Source organism: Nanorana parkeri, unplaced genomic scaffold, assembly GCF_000935625.1.
Source record: "Nanorana parkeri isolate BGI_ZX_2015 unplaced genomic scaffold, ASM93562v1 scaffold25, whole genome shotgun sequence".
Lineage (NCBI taxonomy): Eukaryota > Metazoa > Chordata > Amphibia > Anura > Dicroglossidae > Nanorana > Nanorana parkeri.
This window is the reverse complement of record NW_017306293.1, coordinates 2,237,331-2,244,408: the sequence shown is the minus strand read 5'-3', so window position 1 is coordinate 2,244,408 and position 7,078 is coordinate 2,237,331.

Sequence of the window (7,078 nt, the reverse complement as noted above, 5' to 3'; positions counted from 1 at the left end):
TAAAGCTTTCAGCCAACTTCAAACAATCTTATTGAGGAGTTTAAAGCAACCTTTAGCTTAGATTTTGGATATGTTAGAAGCAGATCTTCCTGGAAATGCTGCCCCTTTTGCTGCCATGGGCTTACATACTACATTTGTGACATCAACGATATCTGTAAACAGACTCCCAGCCACTATAGCAGCTCGGAGTTTGTTTACCTTTGTTAATGAGCTGTTGGCTTTTTGTAGAAGGGATTCTTGATCACTTCTACATGTATAGAAATGTGCCAGACCTCCCATGTGTCCTGGTTTCATCTGTCCCTCCTGGGTTCTGTCTCAGGATGGAGTTGTGATAAGTGCCGTAGCTGACTTTTGAAGGCGCCGGTTCCATGGCTGTTGTCCTTAACACTTTCTGCTCTATCTGGTGTGTTAACTGACTTGGAATAAGTATTGAAGCTACAGCATTAACATGACAGTCAGGCAACTTGGATTTTCAGGGGAAGTCAGCAATCTCTTCCATGTTTTCTTCATGACAGGTTTCTTTTAACTCTTAACCTACGCCCCCTGAATCCTAACCCCTAGGATTAACCCCTTCAAATCCATATTTCTCTTGACATCCTCCAGGCCATCCTGCACCGAGATTGGTGCTAAAATCTCCTTGTGCCTTTGCAACAAAAACAACCTCCTCTTGTATATACACTGATTTTCCTAAGTTGGGCATTTTTTTTGATACCATACCTTCATCTGTTTTGGTAAGGTGGGCCTATATTTTGTTTCACTAATGTAGCATGTGCTACCATGTCAGTGTTGTTTGTTCAGTTGGCAGTCAAGCCAGTCTACAAAACACCTAGCCTACATAAAAGGTTACATAAGGTAATCCTTACATGAAGTTTTAAATATATTCTAGTGCAAAAAAAGGTTCATCTCTAATTCTGCATGAAATGACATATGTGCTTTGAAATTCCTTATTTTAGAAAGGTATACAATTTATATCCAAATTGACTGTCATGTTGGGTCCCATAATTGTATCAGAAATGCCACAGCTCCCCCTAGTGGCACTTTAGAATTAAAGCAAGCAAAACTCATTTTTCCCCTGCAGACTTTAGGCTGGCTTGGTGACATCACAGTTACTTCCTGCAGAAGAGAACAACCATGTTGTCTACAATGCAAACATAGAAAAAATGCTTGGTACAAGGTAACAGAACACATACAGTATGTAAAGGAAAAAATACCTATGAGACCTAATAAATCATATGACAAGAAACAAACTGTGTCTGGCCTCATGATCTAGAAACACAGAGAATACCCAAAACCCAGGGACAATACCAGAAGAGCATAAATAGAAAGAATTAGGGAAGCAGGGATAAAGGGAAGTACAAGAGCAAGAATGCTAGGAAAATAGAAGTAGAAAAGGAGGAAGAAAAGAATGGTGAGATGATCCCACTGAGAGTTCTATACAGGCAACTGGGTGTTCTCCACCCCACAGAAGCACTGCAGGCTATCTGTGTTCACCTCTGGGTGATAAAATTGTATCCAAGATTCCCAGATCCGTAAAAAGTCTTGTGTTTATCTTCCAAGACACTCATGAGTTGCTCATGAGTCATAATAGCATCCACCCTCTGCGTGACGACTTGAAAGGGAATGAATAGTTTTTTCCAATTACTGGCAATAGTTAGTTGAGCTGCCAAGAGGACCACATCCACCAGATATGTAACATATCAACGTTTGATTGGCAGTCCCTGAAGCATTCATCAGAATAGTTAGAGTTCATATGGCAGACCCGTGACGGGATGATGTACCATCACATCATCACTTTGTAGGCAACTTTTGTAGGTCCTCTGCAGTTTTGGTCATGTGTAAATCTGATTCCCACCTCCCTTCATATGCATGTCTGGAGTGATGTGGAAGTTTGAGTTGTGAATACAAGATGCGTATCAGCTGGGGACACAGGGTTGTGTGCTCAAAACAAGTTAAGGGGGGTTAAAGTCTTATTCCTAACTAGGGAGGATATCCAGTGTTGTATATGGAAAAATCTATACAATTGCACCACAGGCAGGTTTTTATGCTCATGGATGTAGTTCAGGGAGACAAGGGAAGAGGAGGTCAAGAAATGATGAACAATTTGATAGCCTGCTTTAGTCCAGCAAGCGAACGTATCAAAATAGTGGTTTGGAAGTAAGTGGCAAAAGATGGGCTTGTGGGGATAAAAGTCAACTTGAATATTTGATTGAGTCCCAAATTTTGAGATTATGTAGGGTGTTCCGGACTATATTGAGGTGGTATCCAGGGTAGTGCATGTGGGACAGGATTTCTAGAAAGATCCAAAGAGGAGTATTAATAGATTGGTGCAAGGTGATTAAGGGAAGAATTTAGCACGATAATAGTGTAAAATGCTGGGTTGGGCAGGCCAATACCCCTTTCCCTTCTATGTCTATGCAGTGTAGATTTACATATTATAGATGTAGATACTTTTTTTATAGGGACCTGAGAGCGAATAATAGGACAGCAACTGGAAGGGTCCTAAAATAGTATAGCAATTTAGGAAACGGTGTCAGTTTGACAGCCAAGACCCTGCCAAACCAGGACAAGCCATGCGGAGACCAGGAGTGCAATAAGGCCTTAAGCGAGGTAAACAAAGGGATAAAATTAGCCCCAATGAGGGAGTCGTAGGAGGGTTACATAGCAACATAGTAGGTAAGGCTCAATAAAGACTCAGGTCCATCAAGTTCAACCTATGTATATATATTGTGGCTATATACGTGGCTCTAGTAGATCCCATATCCTTGTATATTTAGCAAACTAAGATACGTATTAAAATGTTTCTTGAATTTATGCAGATACTACTGACTGTGGAAGTGATCTCCACATTTTTACTACTTGCACAGTAAAAAAAAACCTCTTGTTGTGCCCTCGTGTCATCAATACATGATCTTGGTGTAAACATTTTATTCTGTATATTATGGTCCCCATTAATGACTTTGAAAATTGCAATTAGGCCCCATCTTAAGCACCTCTTTACTAAGGAGAACAAGTTTAATCTCTGTAGGCAATCTTCATAGCTCAGGCCTTCCATCCTCTTTATTCATTTTGTGGCCTTTCGCTGTACTCTCAAGTTTGAGGACATCTTTCCTGAGGGTTGGTGACCAAAACTGAACTGCATACTCAAGGTGAGGCCAAACCAGTGATTTATAAAGTAAGGTTATGTTTTTATCCCTTGACAGAATTCCTCTTTTAATGCAGGATAGTATCATATTTGCTTTGGTTTGCATGCTATTGCTGTGTTCTGTCTACTCTACATGTTACCCTGTGGCCTGTATAGCTTGACATGCAGCTAAACCCTCCTATTCTGCAATAAGCCAGACTGGATGAAATCTTGAAGCTTTATTAACAAAACAGGGTGGATGAAATATTAAATGTGATTTAATATTGAAAAATGCAAGGTTATGGACATGGGAGCAAAGAACGTGAATGCAAACTACTACTTAGCGGTTGCTCCACTGGGGAAGTCAGACATGGAGAAAGACATAGGGATCCTTATAGATCACAGATACAGCATGTTATGCCCTCACAGGCAGAACATCTTTGACTTACCTACTTGCTATCTCAAAATCCACCGTCCTCTGTCTAAATTAATACTAATTTCCTCATAGAATTTTAATAGATTGGTCTGAGAAGAACGGTCCTTTATGAAGCCATGTTGGTTGCTACTTATAATACAATTCATAAGCAAATTCCTGCATACAGTCCCTTATTAATCCTTCAAATATTTTACACACTATTGATGTTAAGCTGACTGACCCTTAGTTACCAGGTGTACTCCTTTTTCTATATTGGTACCACATTCACTTTCCACCAATCAGCCAGTATCATACCCGACATTAAAGTGCACATACATTTTAGGAACAGTGGTTTGGCTATTACCTGGCTAAGTTCCTTGAGTACCCACAGATGCAATCCTTCCGTAGATTTGTTTACATTTAATATTTCCAGACTCTTTTATCACTCTGATCTCTGCAGCCATTGAGATACGTTACATCTGTTGTTACTAGCGTAACACACCCCCTAAGGAGCAGCATACAGGAGTAAAGCAATGGGTCTCGCTGTGTTTCCTCTGTGATGAACCTCAGTAATAAATCCACAGCACACCAGCTCACCTTGAGATGAATAATACCTCCGTCCTAGTCTTGGTTGCTATGGTTTAAAACAACTCAGTAATCGTCTTGTCTAGGGAAATTATTATTCACTTCGCTCATTAGCACCTGCCTCCCTCTATGGTGGCCGAAAAAAGCGATGTCCAAACTGTAGATATACTTCAGGTAGAGAGGTTGAGGGTCAGGATTATCCAGGCTGATGTAGACTCCTTTAAGTGGCAGGGTGAAGTAGCTGTCTCCATTCACAGCATGAATAACACCTGGCCTGGCACAGCAGCACTTGAGGTAGAAGTCACCAGTCATATTCATCCTTGTCATCAGTAATAACCACTGGGCATCCAGACTCAAGCCTCAGTGTGAGCACATGGCTAGGCTCCAGGCCTAGCCATCTCAGACAGTCCACGGCAGCCTCCCTACAGGCAGTGTCCAGGGGAGGAAGAGAGAGCTCACATGGTCCACCCCAAGTATTTATCTCCTCCCCCAGCATGCACCTCTGGCCATTAACCTCATAGTGATTGGCTGGGAAGACATACGTAATGATAACAATCTCTCATTGGTTGCTCTGCTCTGTGGCCAGGGTACACCCAGCAGCAGACAGATGCAAACGATGACAGATAGGGGAAACCAAATGAACATAGACTACAAATCAGCATCAGACTGATTACACTCTGATAATAAATTTAATAGCACTCCTGCCTACAGGGTGCTACACTAGAACTGATGCATTGTTTATTAACCCCATCTGACTCCTCTGTAAAGACAGAAGCAAAGAATGTGTTTAACACATCAGTTATTTCTTGGGGTTTCTTTTGCTTTCTGTTGCAATGTGTTCTTTCGAACTCTAGTTTTACAGCCTGATTGCTTTTTTGCATCTTTTGGTGCATTCCTTGTAGTATTTGATTGCTGATGGTTACCCCTGTGTCTTGCTGATGGTTACCCCTGTGTCTTATATTTTTTGAGGGACTTTTCCTTCACTTTTATATCTGGCTTTACTCTGCTAGCTAACCCCCTGGTTTAACTTTTGCTGTTTTGAATTTGTTGGTAAATGGAATGCACTGGCGAATGTTATTTAAAATTTCCTTGAACGATTCCTGCTTATCCTGCTTATGCTGGAGTTTACTGTGAACGTTATAACTTTATCATCAGTGTTCCCCAAGTTATCCCCAATTTCCACATCTCTAATCAGCTCTGTGTTGTTTGTAATTAATAAATCCAATAGAGCATTTTTTCTATTAGGGGTTTTCACCATTTTTCCCGTAAAATTATCTTGGAGTATTGTTAAAAACTGACATGTGTGCGCACTGGCGGAACTACCAGGGTCACAGCGGTCGCACCTGCGACCGGGACCAGGTGTTCTGCCAGTTAGAGAAGGGGAGGCTCGCAGCTACTCATGCTGCCGCCGCCATCTTCACCGCTACCGCCCGCAGGGTCTTTTGCGGCAGAGGTGAATAGAAGATGTAGCGCTGCGGGGGTGTGGCCTGTCAGGGAACTCCAATTCCCAGCAGTCAACTGAGGAGGGAGCAGCCGAGCAGGCCCGGTTGGGATACACGCCATTGCTGTAGGACGTCCTGGCACTGGCAGCGTGGTCAGCGAAGACGGGGGGAGTGGCAGTCTTGAGCTGGACCCTGGAGGCACAGGAGTTCGGGAACACAGCTCACAGCACAGAGTGAGGAGATTCTGGAGGAGAGCTGCAGCAGGTCCAGGTAGGTACTGATTGTTAATTGTTGTATATGTGCAGAGTAGTGTCATTGTCTTGCACTTTAATTTTTTTTCCAGCCAAAAATAATAAATTGAGTGTGCGGTTCCATTTGCCTAATCAATATCAGGATAGTTGAAGTCCCCCATAAGTATGACATTGCCTTCAATTTGTGAGAATAGTTGAATCTCCTCCTCCCTTATGTTTGGGGGCCTGTAGCATATGCCCACCAGTAATTTACAATTTTTTTAATTCATTTTAATTTCCAACCATAAAGATTCAGCACTATCCCCAATCTCGGAAGCTATGTCCTCACGCACATTGACTTCCAGACCGTTCTGACATACAGGCATACTCCTCCCCATCTTCTTTCTTCCCTATCCCTTTGAAATAATGAAAATCCCTTGAATTTTCCAGCCCAATCATGTGAGCCATCCAGCCAGGTTTATAATATTCCCACAAAATCATACTGCTCCTTGAGTAGTAAAAGTTCCAATTCCTCTAATTTGTTCACCAGACTTCTAGCCAAATTTGGTTCCCAGATAATGAAAACTGTCATGTGTCCAACGAAAGGTGAAATTGTCCCAAGAGATAGAATTGAAGGTCTGCTGTAGATCCAAAGAGAGAAGAAAACCAGCTATATGCCTAGTAGTCAGGATGTGGTTTAAGTGGGTTATTTTGCGAACATTGCCAGCCACTTGTCACTGAGGGACAAATCCCACTGGGTCCCTATGAATTATAAATGGTAGGAAAGTATTTATCCTATTTAACAAAATTTTGGCTAAGATCTTATCTGCATTAGGTAGTGAGATGGGCCTATAGTTGTTAGGGTCTTTGTCAGGTTTCGGAATCATGGCAATGTAGAAAATCAAGGAAGAAGAATGCAGTGTTTGACTATCCTTCAAAGAATTGAACATCTGTGCCAAGTATAGTGCGAGAAGAAGAGCCAGCTTTTTGTAGTAGAGAGGGGAAAACTCATCTGGGCCGGATGCCTTGAGGGATTGCAAATATTTGACGGAAGAGAGCACCTCCTCCATTGTAATATCTGAATTCAGGTGATGGTTCGCTGCCGTAGAAATAGATGGGAGAGTAACCTTATGAAAAAGGAGGTCAGCAGATTCAGGTTGGAAGAAGCTATTTTTTAGCATAAAGCTTTGCAAAGTTATCGCAAATAGGCATGGGCTCGATGTTCGAGCCAAACGTGAATTCGATTCGAACATCTGTTGTTCGCCCGCCGAGTGACCCGCAAGGC